Source organism: Camelus bactrianus, chromosome 15, assembly GCF_048773025.1.
Source record: "Camelus bactrianus isolate YW-2024 breed Bactrian camel chromosome 15, ASM4877302v1, whole genome shotgun sequence".
In the NCBI taxonomy this organism is placed as follows: Eukaryota; Metazoa; Chordata; class Mammalia; order Artiodactyla; family Camelidae; genus Camelus; species Camelus bactrianus.
The window spans coordinates 35,240,918-35,259,687 of NC_133553.1; the positions used below are offsets into that span (position 1 = coordinate 35,240,918).

General features: G+C 40.2%; 1 long non-coding RNA gene across 1 annotated transcript in view; it reads right to left on the reverse strand.

The window, feature by feature from the left end:
* Positions 1-1,454: 1,454 nt before the first annotated feature.
* LOC141573401 (uncharacterized) overlaps positions 1,455-18,770 on the reverse strand; it is a 36,424-nt gene continuing 19,108 nt past the window's right edge. Inside the window, exon 4 of the long non-coding RNA XR_012499093.1 lies at positions 1,455-3,122. This is a non-coding gene — a long non-coding RNA (uncharacterized LOC141573401). The remainder of the gene's footprint in view (positions 3,123-18,770) is intronic.

The window sequence follows — 18,770 nt, forward strand, 5'->3', positions numbered from 1 at the left end:
GAGCATTTCCCTGATACTTGGGTTCAGTCCCCTTAGTCTAAGTCTCAATTTTGATGACAGATACTGTTTTATGTCAGGACATGTAAGACTCCTAGGACATGCATTATAATGCATGTTTACATGGACACTACATAAAGAAGACTGAATGCTACTTTTTATTTAACAATGCTTCCCATGACAATGTGCCTAATTAGTTTAATACATCTCTTTTTATAAGGAGGGAGAAATATCTCAAAATTAGTTCCAAACCAAAAGACTTCATTTAGGATTTGAATATAGGAAAGTTTTCCAAAAATACAAAAAGATTTTTCAAATGTTTAGTCAAGTAAGTCACTGTCAAAAAATGCTTAGTCATTCACTTAACCAAAGGGACAATATAAAATATTTCAAATGCAAATACAGAAAGACAACAGATTGCTCAAAGTGTAAAGAAACCTTTACAATCTGTTATCAAAACAAATCAATATTCCAAGAAAACTTTATCATCCTAACCGAGAGAGAACCAAATTCTAGTTTTGCTGCACCTTACCTTTAATATTAAAATTTATTCACTCAGTTAAATTCAGTCTAATCTTAGCCAGTCCTGACTACACACAAAGCTCTTTTCTCACAAACCTCCCACAACTTTCTATACCCAGATTAGTTTGTCTCTTATTTTCTTTCCCATTTAGAAATAACTAAATTCAGGACAAAATCATTTTCTTTTTACCTTAACAAAATGCATTTCCATTTCTCACACCTTCTTTTACTGGAATCACACAACCTACTTTCCTTGCATACTGAAATGTTTCCCTTATTATTTCTAGTAGGTTAATTTACATATATATATATATATATGTGTGTGTGTGTGTGTGTGTGTGTGTGTGTGTGTGTGTGTGTGTGTGTGTATGTGTGTGTGTGTCTATATATATATATATTACAATTTTTAACCCTTGAGCCTTAATCTCTAGCAAAACCCAAGAAGCAACAATTGTGAACTGCCATACTAGCATTTCCTGATTGGCAAATGTATATACAATATTCCATAACTTCAAGAAACATACATACACTCACAGCATACTTTCTTTCCTCAATATGATATAAGACATGTGTGCAATAAACCAAACATCTTTAGTTTTTCTCTAATAAAAGACAAAAGTAGGTAAACATAGACTTGCTTGGCAATTAATATTTCAGTATCTTATTATTAAAAATGATCTAGACATTAAATGACTTCCCATCATTAAACTTAATTTAGCAAAACTCTAAAGTTTCAAGTAATAAAAAACCAGGAAAAAATATTTTTAAGTAGACATACCATAAAACATAATTATTCTTAAATAATCTACTTAAAAAACACTTATCTCTATTTTATTACTTATGAAAATAGTATCATATCAAGTTAATTTTCTTGTTGACAAGTCTTCTAACAGAGATAACATGAGTTTATTGACTTTCTGTAAAGCCAGGTACAATAAAAGTATTATTCTCAATGTTGATGACCCTAAAGACATGTCTGTATTAATTATATCAATAACTTAAACTAACTTTAATACTGAACATTAATAATGAATATTTCCCAGATCAAATGAACCCAGAATTCCTTTGAACGAGTTCCTATTTTATTTCTGAGAATTTATATAAGCACTTACTTGTTTAAGCCAATGAAATAGAGCTCTTTTACAAATTAATTTTGACAATACCGTCCAAAGGTAGAGACATATCATGTCTATAACCAAACATAGACATACATATAACCAGATAAACACAGATAGAGATCTAATAGTTTTCCTGCTTGAGTTTGAAAAGGCCTCTTTTCTCTTCTTCTTCTTCTTTTTTTTTTTATTGTTGTTCTTTTTTGTCTGTTTGTTTTAAATTTTAGGTTGTACTGATTAAACCAAGGCTATAGTCTCAGGTAATGAGGGCTATGTTTACATTTCAAGGACATGGTAAAAGTTAGAATTTTAAGCTTTCTCCAAGAAGTACTTTGTTCCCTCTGTGTCAGAATTTTGAAAAGATGTTTTATCAAGCCAGCTTTATTTTCCAGCTGCATACATAAAACCAGTTTCAGAATGTCAGAAGAGCCCTACCCTGATCATGTTAGGGCCAGGTTAAGTACTTGATAGTATTGGTTCAGTATCAACTTTCCATGAAGTCAGTCCGACTGCTAGTGGGTAGCTGCCCAGGTGGGAGCTGGGAGGCTTTAGAAGTGCTATTTCCCATTTTCCTTTACTTTCATTTTATTTATAAGGTCTGAACAGTTTCTAAGGGCAGTGTAGTGGGTCAGAAGTGTGCTACCTGTGAGCTTAGTTTATCAAGGTATCACCCTTGAGTTGGTCTAGCTTTTTCATGTCTCATCTTCTCCTGTAGTGGTCTAAAACCTCTGTGGGGGCTCAGAGCACTGAAAGACCATTTCTTATGTGTACATCCCAGGAGAACTATAAATTACATCAAGTGTCATGATGGGGTTCCCTATGGGACCACTACTCATCACTATGATCAGTTCTCAGATGATTCCTCCAGGTTGCCTGAGAATGTCTCTAGGTTGGTAGGAACTACCGCCCTTCTCTTGAGAGCTGAATGGATGCGATCTCTCATTTTGCTGTCAAACAGCTACTTCATAATATATATACACAAATCTTTCCAATTTAAGCCAAATTGGAGAAAAAGGTCAGCCAACCCAGTTTACTCTAAAGTTCCTTCTAGGCTTTTCCAGTCTAAGAATTCCCTCTAAGGTGTCTGTGTAAGAAATCACCTAAAGGTCTCTGCCTAGGAAAGCACTCCAAAGTTTCTTCTAGGCTTTTCTTGCTTAGGAATTCTCCCTAGGTCCTGTTCACCTAGGAAATACACCAAAAGCTTCTTCTAGGCTTTTCCTGCCTAGGATCTCCTCCTAGTTCCTTTTTATCTAGGAAATGCACTGATACTGCAATAAAATGCCAAGTCTTAAAATAACAACTAGAATAAAAGTCAAAGGAAGGTCAAACCTAAGATAAGGAGGTCCATATATCAGAAGAACTCACCAAGGCACCAGAAGAATGTGGTGAAGCTGGGGTGGTGGTGCTCAGAGTCTGTGCTTGGTACTGAGAGCTGGTCCATAGTAGGCTCCAGGTGACCTCAGGTTGGTTTTTCAGATATCCTGCTGACTACACCGAGTAATGTGAAAGAAAATCATCAATAATCAATCTATAACAAGAATAGAAGAGAGTTTTATTCAAGCTAAACTGAGGACTATAGTCTGGGAGACAGCCTCCCAGATTGCTGTGAGAAACTGTTTCAGAGAAGCATGGTTTTCAGCACAGTTTTATAATGTGTCAGAACAAAGAACATCAAACATGACAAGGGTACATTATTTCTAGGTTCCAAAGAAGACAGATCAGCACATACACACATGTGTACGGCGAGGCAGTATGGCCCTGGGGCTTGGGAAAGGAGCCTCATCATTGAAGTAGTACTAGCACTGGTGCCCCAGGAAGGGAGACATTTAATCTTTATCTTTAAAACAGACATTTTTACTTCTGGTCAATGGACTCTTTTCTTTATCAGTTAAAGCAGATGTACAATGTATGTCTAATAGTCCACAAAACAGGCTGTTCTAGTTAGCATAAAGTTTAAGTTAAAAGATATATAAGCCAGAATGACTTCCCCATACTTCAATATGTGAAAATTTCTTCCATCGGTTTTATTGTCATGCCTAGGGAAAGGTGTTAGTGGCATCTAATTAATAGAGGCCAAGGATGCTACTGAACATTTAACCTTACAGGTGCACGGGAGAGCTTTCTGCAAGGAATAACTACCTGGTCTAAAACGTCAATAGAGCCACTACTGAGAAATCCTGCCCTAAAAAGAATAAGAAAGGAGTTGGAAAGACGTAGAGGGGCTCAGCTTGGGGTGGTGTTCTGTAATGGGTTGATTCCCCAGACAGTGCCCACACCTCTGGGATTGAGAAGCTTTCCCTCTATTCACTGATCTACTCAGCTTTACCAGACCTCCACTTCCTCCCAGCCAGTCTCTAGCCAAAATCTCAGAACACTTTGAAGGTAAAGGGGGAAGGCTGACTAAAGAGCTCAGGTTTGGGGTTAGGCAAACAAACCTGAATATTAGCCCTAACACTTCTGTGTGACTTATGGCAAAAATAACTCTTGGCTTCACTCTCATCTAGGAAGTGGGGATGACTATACCTACTTTGTAGGAATCCACTCTGGTGAGACTTAAATAAGGCAGAGGTAAGATGTGTTGCCCACAGTAAATACTCAATATGTACAGTTGCCCCACAGTATCTGCGGGGGATTGGTTACAGGACTCCCGCAGATACCAAAATCTGCAGAAGCTCAAGTTCCTTATATAAAATGATATATAAAAGTATAGTGAATATAGTTGGCCCTTTACATCTGTATTTACAGTTTAGCATGCAGATTCAACTAATCCTGGATCTCACTTCCAGCCCTCGGTTGGTTGAATCTGCAGATTTGAAATCCGTGGATACAGAGATCCAACTATAGAGATTGATTTACTTCCCACTCAGCCCCCTTCTCTTACTTGAAGATGAAATTCCAGTTACTATGGAACACTGAAAATGAAAGTGAAACACATTTTCAATAAGGGCTTATGTTGTCATTCAGATTTTATTTCTATAATAACTCTAATAACTAGTTTATTTCTGTAATGCTGAGACTCAGCAAAACCTTTGACTTAGTATGATTACTTCTAACTCAGAAAAATATTTCTGACTATGTCTTTCTCTGCAATTTTCCAAGATGCTATAAATTAGGGGGACACAGACTAAAATAAATATCACCCTCCCTAAGCTGAAGATCTTCTGTATGTGCTTTCAACGTTGGGATGAATTCTTAAACTTGGGCTGAATAATGGAACTTCATGGTCTTGAAATAGGCCAACTACAACTTACATTACATTAATTTCCTCCATTTTCCTAAGGACTGTCTTGGTGTATAATATGCACTTCATTGGCTTGTGGGGTCCCAAAGTCCACAGGAAAACCCTGAGGCCTCCTGGATACAAGCCTCTTCTTCTTAGAACAACATTTTCAAGAAATCATAAGAGATAAGAAGGGGGAAAATGCTGCCAAGAGCCAAGTCGTTATTTCTGGAAGAATGAGCTCTCCTGGGGCCCAGTGCTCCCTGCAAAAGGAAGAGTAATTCAGGAAAACTCTGGAGTGTTCCCTGAAGGCTTGATCAGGGTTGGGTCGACAGCTATAAAGCCTTTACTGCCTTTGAGTTGATTCTCAAGTAGCTTGTGCCCTGGCAGACCACCGGATCCTTGCAGAAGTCTCACTACCAGCCTGTAACCTGCCTCTGCAGCCATGCCTCTGGTCTGCTCACTCCTGCTCTTTGAATCCAGATGTGCCTTTTTGTCTACGCCCGACAGGCATCTCCTGTCCATTTTCTTCACTTACAACAAACTTTACTTGAAAAAAAAAATCACTTTTCTTTAAAAGAAAAATAATCCTTTGTTCAGATTATTTTTTTTTTACTAAGTTATTGGCTTTTTAAAAAATAATACTGGTTTCCCTCCTACATATGCCCGTTCCAGATGAAAGGACTTGCTATATTCTCAGAGCATCACTGCCCAGCACTCATGTCCTCCCGTGTTCTCCCAGATGTCTACATTACTAACCAGTCCTAATAATAGTTCTTGATGCCTGAATAACATTTCTTTTGCATAATGTGATTTATTTGATCCTTATAAAATACCTGCAAGATAAGCAGGGAAATTATTATTATCTTCCCTTTTTAGACAAAGAAAATGGTGCTCAGATAGGTTGAGCTGTCAACTGTCATATAGTAAGCAAGTACCAGTTTCTACATATATCACCCACTAGCCAGCATAGAAATCATCTCTTTGATGGTTCTTCACTAACTAGGGAGCATGAAACCCAAGATTGTTAGGATAGCACTCCTGAGCCTTCTCGGTTGGGCTGAAATCCAGCCTTCTGGTCAGTGAAGTGTCTTTCTCTCGTGCCTGGATGGTGAACCCCTGAGACCAGGAGCAGAATTGTTTACAGCTATATAGCTGGTGCCCAGCATAAGGCCAGGTATAGAAAAAGGATGAATACATTCTCATTGAATTGAGCCCACAATGCAGGGAATAGGTTGAGGTTTCAGAAATGTCTAAGCCTCTGCCTTTTACCAAATAATGGAACTTTCTTCCATCACTTCATATATTCTTAGCACCATTTAATGTCCCTCACCAGCTTCTTTCCAACTAATCTTCTGTCGTTGATATTAGGTAACCAGCTAGTATTCTTCAGCATAAAGGCCACACTACTATTACTATTACTACTGAGAAAATCAACCTTTTATTTCCTACATATGTCTGGGAAGTAGATCCTTTTATAATCAACAAGGTAGGATTGTCTAAAAGTGGATACAGAGTCAAAACTAAAAGCATCTGAACTTCAGCCTGGGCCAATACTTCAGACAAAAAGCTCAAAGAACAGAAAAGGCCCAGAAGCAAATTTAAACCCACTTTACCTGTGTGCATCTATTATGTCTTTCAATATACTCTGTAATCTTACCATCAGTGTGACAATGACAGCGTGGGCTTGTCTGGATACCAAGTCAGGTATCTCTCCAGTCTGAGCTGCTCCAGCACAATTCAGGAAGGAGGGTTCTTACTACTTGGCTCACTCAAAGGATCAGTTCGCCTATTCTCTGTAGACAGTATGGCTGGATGAGGACCACTGGGGAAAACTATTTCCACAATTGTTTGCAGCCCCTGTTCCCCTCCTCTGACTTATTTTTCTTATTATCATCTGAAATCCTATATAATGTGCTCACTTACATGGGTATTGTCTGTCTCCCTGCACCTAATAGAAGGTAAGTGTGGCAGACATGTCTACCTGCCCACCAAATATTCACGCCCTCCTCTAATGGAGAGTTTCTGCTGGGAAACCATTGCCAGCCAGAAGCGACATTTCCCAGCCCTCTTATTGTGGATAAAGCTATATTATTGAGTTCTGATTAATGTAATATGGGTGACAGTGATATTCACAATGGCCAGGCTGCCATTTTCTCTCCTACTGTCTACCCTTCTCTCTAGAGCCTTTAAGGACAGTTGATCCTTGGCATTTGTGGATTAATATTTGGGATTTTAGCTCTTTGTGAATAATTCCAAAGTTTTATGACATAATATTTGCCATTTTTCCAAAGCATGATTTTTTTACTTGATATTGAATAGAGTATCAATTCTTTTTTTTAATTGAAGTATTGTCAGTTTACAATGTTGTGTCAATTTCTGGTGTAAGCATAATGTTTCAGTCATACATGAACACACATACATTTGTTTTCATGTTCTTTTTCATTATAGGTTACTACAAGATATTGAATATCGTTCCCTGTGCTCTACAGTATAAACTTGTTGTTTATCTATTTTATCTATTATTTAGTAGTATCTGCAGATCTCGAACTCCCAATTTATCCCTTCCCACCTTCTTCCCCTCCTGGTAACCATAAGTTTGTTTTCTATATCTGTGAGTCTGTTTCCATTTTGTAAATAAGTTTATTTGTGTCTCTTTTTTTAGATTCCACATATAAGTGATATTACATGGTATTTTTCTTTCTCTTTCTGGCTTACTTCACTTAGAATGACATTCTCCAGGTCCATCCGTGTTGCAGCAAATGGCATTATTTTATTCTCTTTTATGGCTGAGTAGTATTCCTTTGCGTGTGTGTGTGTGTGTGTATATCTGTATCTATATCTATCTATCTGTCTGTCTGTCTGTCTATCTATCTATCTATCTATCTATCTATCTATATCTCATAACTTCTTTATCTAGTCATCTGTCAATGGACATTTAGGTTGTTTCCATGTCTTGACTAGTATAAATAGTGCTGCTATGAACACTGGGGTGCATGTCTTTTCAAATTAGAGTTCCCCCAAGATATATGTCCAAGAGTGGGATTGCTGGATCATATGGCAAGTCTATTTTTAGTTTTTTGAGGAATCCCCATACTGTTTTCCATAATGGCTGCACCAAACTACATTCCCACCAATAGTGTAGGAGGGATCCCTTTTCTCCACACCCTCTCCAGCAGTTATCGTGTGTGCACTCTTGCGTGTGTGTGAAGGCCATTCTGACTGGTGTGAGGTGATACCTCATTGTCGTTTTGATTTGCATTTCTCTGATAATTAGTGATACTGAGCATTTTTTCATGTTCCTATTAGCCATTTGAATGTCTTCATTGGAGAATTGCTTATTTAGTTCTTCTGCCCATTTTCAGATTGGGTTGTTTATTTTTTAATTAAGTTGTATGAGTTGTTTGTATACTCTAGAAACTAAGCCCTTGTCAGTCACATCATTTGTGAATATTTTCTCCCATTCTGTAGGTTGTCTTTTTGTTTTGTTTATAGTTTCCTTTGCTGAGCAAAAGCTTATAAGTTTAATTAGGTCCCATTTGTTTATTTTTGTTTTTATTTCTATTGCTTGGGTAGACTGTCCTAGGAGAACAGTGCTAAGATTTATGTCAGAGAATGTTTGCCTATGTTTTCTTCTAGGCGGTTTATAGTGTCTTGTCTTATGTTTAAGTCTTTAAGCCATTTTGAGTTTACTTTTGTGTATGGTGTGTTGTGTATGGTTCTAACTTCACTGATTTACATGCAGCTATTCAGCTTCCCAAGCTCCACTTGTGAAGCATGAATTTTAATCTCACGAGCTCCAGTGCTGCATCCACATCACAGCACACTAAGCAATCCTCATTGAGAGATTTGAGATTTCTTATACTATTACCTTTATTTTAGTGCATTTTGTGATTATTGGGAAAATTAAGACATGCACATCTCCTTACTGATATAGCAAGTAACCTTAAGCTCTTCTAGGAGAGTATATAGTTCTTACTATAAATGCTGCAATGGAAGGCCTCCAGTCCTGAGGCTAGTCTACTGGTCAAGGTTAAATCACCTTCATAGTGGAGACATTCTGAAGAGGACAAAGATTTATGAAGCTGCTAATAGTATTAGGTCCTAAGTTAGGGGTTCTATGTGGAGCTCACTTACTTTCTCCAATATCCGTAAAGACAGATGAACTTTGTTTTCTATGTGAAAAAGCTGTCTGGACTCAGAGAGGTTAAGTAATTCACATGGCTGGTAAGGGGAAACCAGGATTTGAACTGAAGTTCCTCTGATTCTAGAATCTTCTGAAACCATAAAGAGTAGAGACAAGGTTTTCCTAGCTCACCACCACCCATTACAGGGGCTGGAGACAGGGGAGAAACTGCTTCATTGGTAAAGGTCTCACTTAACACTGAAGAGGTATCAGCAGTGAGAAACTTTGGCCTTAAGAGGATCAAAGCAGGGAGAGTAGAGAATCAAACAGCAAGGGGACTGGTGTGCAGTGGGGCAGAAGCCGGCTTGGAGCCCTTCAGATCTGTCTTCTAAAAAAACACACAGAGATAGTTTATATCTCTGTCTTTCTTCTTATAGTCCTCATAAAGTGCTTCATGAACAGAGATCACACAGTGAGCAGAAACCGGGCCTCAGACTACAAGAATCTTAAGGAATTCTATAATCCCAAAGGAAATGGAGAGTGTAAAAAAGATCCAGGGAGAGAGAAGAAACAGGCAGTGGGAAGTCAGTGCAATCATAGCTGTCACATCTGACAACTGACTCCTTGGTGACCAAGATAAAGGTCCCAGGTCCCAGCCTCCATCTGTCAGAAGAAGCAGATGAAACAGAACTTGTGATTACTGCCGTTCTCCTCCAGAACCCCAGGCCCAGGATGTGCAGAGAAGGGCAAAGGCTGGAGCATTCTTGCAGGATCTACCCAACACTGGAACTTGGCCCTTTTTCTTTAGGAGAAGCAGGAAGCTTCTAGAAGGCAGTGCCCCTGGGTAGCATGGTAGCTTCCTGGAACATGGAGGGAACATGAACCTGGATGGGAAAGGTTTTAACCCCCCATAGTGACATCTGTGGGCCCAAGCAGAGTACTGATAGATTTAGGACATGAGCAGGAGAAAAGGATGACAGATCACCCAGAGGAAGGAGTAACAGGAGTGGACCCCAAGGATGATGAAAACAGAATGGCAACTGAGGTTACCTCAGGGACCAGCCCAAGGCCTCTTAGTCAAATTTCCTATCCCTGCTGTTCTTGGCTGTCTTCTATACCCAGGTGAGCAGCCAGACCAGACTAGTTAGTGACCTGGCAACTATAATTTTTCAGTCTCGATCACTATCAGTGATTTCACTTTATAAAAAGTTCCCTATTCATCATCTCTATCTAATCATCACCATTATTCTGAGAATCTCTTATGAAAGTAGGAATGAGGGTGATAAGAATCTTCTGAATGACCCACACAGCCCCAGTAGCCATGTCCGGGGTGCCAGTTAAGTATTAGCTCCCAGGAAACGTGTGAAGCGCCTCGCCTGGAGGCTAAATCAGAGTGCTTCAATGATGGGTCTGTGAGCAGAGCTTGTGAATTTGTTTATTTAAAAAAAAAAGAATATCTTTTTCCAAGGCAAAATCTTACCAGCCTCCCATGCCTTTATTATAAACAGAGCCCCCATTCAACTGGCCTAGAGAATTCTGGCAACTGAACACTGAGTTGAGATGAAGCCAAGGAAAGAGTCCCAGTCTAGAAGACAAGAAACTCAGGTGACAACCAAGGATCTGCTCCTCCCTGACACTTCTGGCAGGACCCCTTCCTTCTATAAAACCCCACATACTCTCCCAGCCCTGGCATTCCAGAGTAATACGGCGTGGAATAATACTTGGACTTTTTTTTTTTTTGGCATCCTTCTTTCCAATGGCATAGCCTGTTCAAATGTGCAGTGGTCCTTTTTAGTCATGTCCCCTGAGCCTCACCTATCTCTGAGCAAGTTGTGCCTTGCTACAAGACTCTCCCACTTCCTGTCCAACATCAGTGTAGCCAGAGTGTTAAGGAAAAGAAAATAATATCAGATGATAAAAGTGCTTTATTTTATGCTTATCATTTTCATGTAACTGTCTGGACCAGTGATCCCTAATATAGAGTGTTCTTGGGTAATTCTCTCTTTAATAAGCTTCTGGAATACTCATAGCATTTTGTGGCATTCCAAAATATGTTGTCAGCCTGAGGCTTGTGTCCACCAATGTGTAGAGTGGACCCCCTTAAAAGATCCACTCTATAATGGAGGGATGGAGGTGACAAGAAGTATTCCTGCTGGCAAGGTCAGGTACTCCTACAAAGTGAGCCTAGTAACCCTGAAAGTAGGACTCACCAAGGGCAGGAGATGCTCATCACAGGCCCACCCCGAGGCCCAGGCAAGAGGTAGTGCTGCCTTGGGCCTGCCTTTTAGAGGGCCCTTCTCTGCTCTTCTTGTGGTTATTCCCCTCCCCACTGGATGAGAAGTCCTTTGGGCCTAAGGAAAGTAACCATTCATAGCCTACTTCACTGCCCCTTTTATAGCATGCTCCACACACACCCGGGTTCCTGCCAAATGGCCCCCAGCTCACTTCAAGGCCCAAGCTGGCCATTTTCCTTGGTCTTTTCCTGCAAAGGAGAACTGTACTCTTATCATGCCTGCCCCTCGGCTCCTCACGTGTGCATCCCAAGGTCCCCTGAGGGCGACTCCTGGGAATAGTGGGCATAGCTGGGACAGGTGGGCTGCATTGTCCACTCGTCTGACTGAGAGAAGACCATCACAGGGTAAGGCAGAGCTGAGGGTGGGAAGGAGAGATGGACTATGAGGCAGGGGAGGGCAGTTCTCTGGAGAGTCTGAAAATTATAAATTAAAACCTGGCCTTCAAGGTGCTTATGAAGATGCATTTGTCAAGCGAGGAGCATAGGACCTTTTGATTTAACATTTGTTAAGTTGGTTTACAACTTTTAAATATGTGAACATTCAGCATATGGGCTTCCATTTATACCTTTGCCCTGCAGATACTGGGAGTGGGTGTGGAAAGTGATGTGCATGCAACAGTTTTGAGTGTATATATATTATTAAAGAGGAGGGAAAGTATATGATCCATTGCAAAGACTCACAGCTTTAAGGGAAAAGCTGCCCTAAAATTCAAATCAATGTAAACGGGAAGACTCCAAGGACAGTGAGAAGGCCCCGGAGTCCAGCACAGACCACTCTGCCCCAGCACACAGGGCTGTGCCATCAGGATGCATCCAGACCCGGCCCACCTCCAGTCACACTCTCAGCCACCTCACCCACACATCCCATCTTTTGGCCATTAGACTATTCCCCAACCCCCGAACTCAGCACCACACCTCCATGCTTCCCAGGTCACTCCCTCAGCTTAGAACTCCTTTTCCCCACTTCTCCCCCTAATGAAATCCTTGAAAGCTCAGCTTAAATGCAACCAGCTCCTCAAAGCCCACAGCCTCAGACTTTCGCACACAACCACCCTGAGGAAACATCACTGCTCCGTCGTCTACTTCCATGGTGTTGTATGCCTACCTCTATTATGGCACATAACACAGAGACCAGCTCCTACTTTATTGAATCCCTACTAACACACAGTAGAGGTCAATAAATATGCTCAGTGACCTCCGCTCAGCTCTAGAGGGCTGAGGGAAAGGCACCGAGTCTTCTCACACAGTTTGGCTAAGTCGGCTTCCCTCCCAGACAAAAGAGAAGGTCAGCTTAACCTCAGGCTTATTTTCATCGTGACTCTGTCCTCCACCGTCATCACACGCTACGGCTGTACAGCGCCACAGTTCTCTTATGTGCATCAATGCAAGGTATCCTCATAAGCACTACATAAAGCTATAAGCCCCATTTTCATCTGAAGAGATAGGTTCTGAGTGTGAGCGAGCAGCACAGTTTGGACTTGAACCACAGGTTTTAAATCCAGGTCCAGGGCTCCTTCCTCTCTACTGGATCCCCAAGATTACAACTTGAACACCCACATTGCTCTCAAGACTGAGAAGTTCACGTAGATCCTGGTAACTGGCCAGTCCACAGATCTAATCAATATTGGATTTGGACAAATGAGGAAGAGTCGGGGAGGAAACCCTTAACATTTATAAAACAAAATGGCAACAACCAACAATGAAAACCCAGGAATCAGAAAGAGAGTTTGGCTTCAGTAAACCCCAGTCACCAGAAACGCTAGCTTATGTGAAATAGGACTTTTCAGAAAACAGTGCGTCATATGGGAGTTACTCATGGTTTGGAACTCTGTCGTGGGGGGTACTGGGTACTTCCTTGTGAGGAATATTTCAGAATGAGTTTGGAAAGAATGTTTGCTGAAGGGATGGAAGTGTTCCAGAAATGGATGAGTGAAAGTTATAAGGATACTGAGAAAGGAACTGGTGGCAAAACTGGTCTGGGCAGAGGTTGAGGAAGGAAACCAGGAAGTGGCTCAAAGAAAGCCAACCCTAGGCAGAGGGAGGGTGAGCTGAACACATTTGCCCTCTCCTAGGCCTCATGGTTTCCAGTGGTATGATGCCAACCTAACTGCACCCAGCCAACCGAGTCAGCTCTGGCTGGAAGGGCTCATGTCACAGGCTTGACCTTACAAAAATCCGCAGTAAGCTAAGACAGTCTCTTCTTACCTCCCTCTGGAAAGGAACAACCCCCCTGCTGGGCTGTCAGACCAGAGCCTCCCTTTTCCTCCAGAAGGTCTCCCCAGGTTTCTCCTGTGCCCCCTCATTAAGTAAAAGACCCCCACGTACAGTCCCTTTCTGCTTGGACACAAGGTGTGGAAGCTGCCATTCACTTTAATATGGTGTAGGAAGCAGCATGGTGCTGTACTGAACTGTGTAGGATGAGACAAGGAATAAGTTAAAGCCCAGCTCCTGTCAGTAATTACCAACCCAGTTTTCAAGTGTAAGACTAGGACATGGAGGCAGATATCAACTCCAAGAAACAGTAATTGGCATGGCATCCATTTGCACACAGCCAGCCCCTGCCTTCTCTTTCAATACGGGCCTAGAGATCTAGCCCTCTCCTACCAGCATCCGCTGAAAGGAAGGGAAAGGTGGGGGAGAAGGGCGGGAAGACCCGCTCTGTACAAAGCTTAACATAATGCAGATCCCAGGGATGAGATTTAGAGACGGGAATATTAAGAGATTAGTTACACATTAGTGGTATGTGCACCATCACTAGTACATAGTCAAAGAGAGGAATAGGGAAGGGGGAAAGGAATTCAAACATTTGTGCTCAAATCCCACGCTCTCCACGCACTAGCTCTGCACCCGTGGGCGAGACTCCTACGCGCTCTGAACCAAAATCCCCATCTGTCTAATGGAGACAATATTTTCCTTACCTGGTGGTTGCAAGGAGAAATGTTTGTTAATTGCCAGGAATAGAGCACGTATTCAGGAAATGTTTCCTGAAACAGAAGTTGGAGCTTGGCAGTATGTCTGTTAGCCTCTCTCCCAAGAACCTCCTACACATGCATCTATCAATAGACTGGTGATGTCAATTAGGCACTTCGTGGGGGAAAGGCCCTGAATCCCACACTGGGACACACCAGCAACCACCAGGGGGCAGGAAGAGAGCGTGAATGCCTCTTGAGAGCCTGCCTTAGGCCACACTGCTGCAGTAAGGTACAACATCCCTTCACTTCACGTGTGGGGAGCCACGCAAAGATGGGACTAAGTCTCTGACATCCAGGACTTCAGGACCCTTAGGGCTGGTCCTATACAAGAAAATGCTGAGTGGCCCAAAGGCAGCAGTAAGGATTTGGATGAGAGTCAAGGCACATTTGAATAAGATGAAAAAATTTCTTCCAGGCAATCTCATTTTCTCCTTCTTTACCAAGTCATAAATATCTAATCTTCTCTACATCTTGTTCCTGATTCATTCCACTGCATTTGGACCCAGAAGCATGACTTCTGAAGCTTAAAGAGATATGACTAAGTGATGCACATATCCGCTGCTCACATTTTCTTGGCAGAATTAGTCATATTGGCCACATCTAACTTTAAGGAAATCGGTCTATGGGTCAGTGTAGGTTGGGTTAAACTGTAGCAATGAGCAGCCCCCAAAACCTCAGTAATTTACAGAAACAGTGATTTATTTCTCATTTATGTGACTTTAGTAGCACTGTATATATAAATATAGAGGGCTATAAAATATAACTTTGTAGGAAGAAATGATACTCCTGCTGTGCTAGGGATTAAGGCAGTAGAGAGAGTTATGAAGAAAAATAAAATAATTGATCCTGCCCTGGGGTTGGAGAATTTATCATTATCTACATTATATTCAATTTAAAAATTCATTCAACAAATATTTATTGAGTATCTACTATGGGCCAGGAACTATACCCACTGATACACAGTGGAAAAAACAAACAAACAAACAAATAAACAAAAACAGCCTGATCTCTTTCCTCACAGAGATTAAAAATATTTAGGAAAAAACTGACATTAAACCAATAAATATACAAATTAATATATATTTACAAACTGGGCTGTTAAAATGAAAACAATGGGCTGTCAAGAGACAGAAAAGCAGAAAGTTAGTTGTACTGAGGAAGTGATGTTAGAACTGAGTGCTGACTCAGAGTTAGCCAGGCAAAGATTGGTGGAAAGAACATTCTCTGTGGAGCAAACATGTTGTACGAACACCCTGAGATGGAAAAAAAGATGTTACTTCAAGTACTGATGGGAGGAGGGAAATCAGTGCACAGTGAGTGAGTGGAAAAGCAGCTCAGGGGGAGGTTGGTGAGGAAAGCTAGATCACTCAGGACCTTGAGACCATGGTATGGGTTTTATTGTGTTTTAAGTGAAATAAGCCATTGGTAGTTTTTCATCATGGTGGAGTGCAATTTATGTGTAAGTGTGAGACATTATCCTATATCTATTTATAAATCATTTTTATTGCTACAATGGAGAGTGGATTGAATTTGGGCAGGAGTTGAAACAGGAAAATCAGTTTGGAGGTTGGGCAGGAGTTAAAGGATGATGGTGACTTGGGTTAAATGTCTAGAGACGGATATGGATGTGTCTGTAATAGCTCAAAAAACGTGTTTTAGAGACAGAATCAGTAGCATTTTGTGATGAATTAAAATGTGTGTTGAGGAAGGCGTTAGCAGTGAATGAGAAGAAGGCAGCAGGAGAGATGGAGCTGGTTCCACCTAAGTGAAGTTTACCAAGATGAAGAATGATGAAGGGGCAGGAATAGATACTACACCTCAAGACGTTTTTTGTCTTAGAGTCTATTTTATCTGAAATTAATATCTTGTTACCAGTTTTATTTTATTTAGGACTTGTACATTTTATATTTTTCTATCATTTTTACTTTTAACCTTCTAATGTCTGTAAGTTTTCATTACCTCTTTTGTAAAAGCACATGGCTGAATTTTGTGTTACTATTCTCAAAACCATTCTAAATCTATTTTAACTAACATATTTAAGTCATTACATTTTATTGATTAAATATTTGGGCTTGTTTCTACCATTTTACTTTGTGTTTTCTTTTATAGGATTTTTTTTTAAATATTGAGTTTCTGGCATGTTTATTTTATTTTTCCATTTCTTTCTCTTCTCTAGTTTGGAAGTTTTACACTCCATTTCAATTCTTATAATGGGTGTCCTTGAATGTTGCCATTTATAGGTGTTTTTAAAACTTTGCTTTGCTTCACTTTAAATGTTCCATTCTCTTCTAAAATAGCTGTAGTTTTAAAACTTCCACCTTTTCTAAGAACAGTTGGTCAAAAACCTGGCAATAAAAGTGACAGAACAACAGAACTGTTTTCAAAAAGTGTTTTGTAGGTATGAAATATAAAAAACACTGTATGCAAATTGCGACTACTTATAAAACAAGAAATATCTAGACTTCAAAATCTTCATAAGGTAAAGACAGAAATGTTGACTTGTGAGAAAAAGGAAAATGACTCCCTTTTATCTGAAAAAAAATTTTTTTAAGCTGGAAGGAACTTTTGCAACCTAATCCAAGCTCTTTATTTTAGAATTGGGGAATATGAAATCCAGAAGGTGGAAATAATTTGCCCAAAATGTTGATTTGTGGGCATGAGATACACTGTTAGATAATTTCTATTTCTGCAGCTGTTCCTGGATGGAGATACAGGTCAAAATTCAAGCATAAAATGATAGCTGTGAAAGTAAGATCATTCCTTACATCAGCTTCTCCATCCACGCAGGACTAATAGACCACTTACATCAGTCAGGGTAAAGGGGAGCCCTTGGCAGATTTTTAAAAAGTCAGTTGTGGGACAGTTATTGTCACCTGATTGACTTTTATTTGCAGTCCAGGTCGCTGCCATCAGAATGACAGGGGTTGACTTCATTATCAGCAAAATCCAGACTATTTTCAAGTAGCTGGGTCAGAGGACCTATCCACATGCTAATAACTTTTTATTTATGTTCTCTTTATTGTACTAACATAGCATAACAAATTAATCTCTAAATTCTAATCACAAAGTTCACTAGGTCTATCTATAAAGAATGGAGTTTCCAAAGAAAACCATCCATTACTTTTTAGACACATCTCCTATACAGGTTGAAGAAAGATTTAAATAGTGCTTTCCAAGCTGATAGCTTTGCAGAATACCATTTCTAACAGGAGTTTAAGGGAACTCTGGGAAAAGGTGTTCCAGGGTCAAACACATATGTGAAAATCTGGATTAAACAAAGCTAAAAATTTTTCAATGCAGGTCTTGTCAGAGACTTTTCTATACCTAATGTGCTTTGTATTTGGGGGGTTCCCTAGCTGATTCAAACAAAAGAATCTTTTTCTCATGAGTACTTTCACGGAACACATGTTGAAGAACATGATTCAAAGAAATGCAAAATTTTGCAAACAGCACATCTTTCTCACTAAGCTTTGTGTGTGTGTGTGTGTGTGTGTGTGTGTGTGTGTGTGTGTGTGTGTGTGTGTGTCAGAATATACATAACACAAAATTGAATCGTTTTTGCCATCATAACCATTTTTAAAGGTACAGTTCAGTGTCACTAAGTACACTCACAAAGCTGGGCAATTATCATCATCATCCATCCTCAGACCTCTTCTCATCTTTTCATGCTGAAACTCTGCACCCATTAGACAATAACTCTTCATTCTGCCCTCCCCCAGCCCCTGGCAACCACCATTCTACTTTCTGTCCCTATAAGTCTGACTATTCTAGGTACCTCACATAAGTGAAATCATGCAGTATATTTGTAACTGGCTTATTTCACTTGGCATAATGTCTTGAAGGTCTATCCATGTTGCAGCATGTGTCAGAATTTCCCTCCTTTTCAAGGTGAAATAATAGTCCACTGTGTGTATATACTACATTTATTTATCCACTCATCCGTCAATGGACACTTAGGTTGCTTCCACCTATTGGCTATTGTGAACAACATTGCTGTAACTCACAAAGCTTTATTTACTATACATTTCACTATGATTCTACTCATGAAGTTGAAAAAAACTAAGTCTGAAACTTTACTTTCACCCACAGAATCCTTTCTGATGAGTAAGGATTTCTGGCCCTGACTAAGGCTCTTAAAAGCTTTGGATAGCCTACTGTCAAAATTTCTCCCAGACACTCTATTCCACTCTTTCAGGGGAAGCATTTGGCAGCCACAAAGAATCCTCCAGAGAGCACATGTAGCTGTCTGACTATTCCTACTCCCCTACTCAGTGGTCTCTTCAAGAGTTTCTTATGCCACATGACTTCAAACCCAGATGGGGAGCCCGTAAAAGCCTCCTGTGGGCACCAGGCAGAGAGCTGTGTGACTTTCCTTGAGGATCATTTCTTTCTAATTGGAAGAAGATATTCTCTCCTCAAGGGAAAGGGCCTTTTGTCAAGCATTTAAAATCCTGCAATTAACTTATTTAGTGGGACAGAATTTTATTGTTCTCCATCAAAGTTCTTTTAAGACTTAAAATTAACA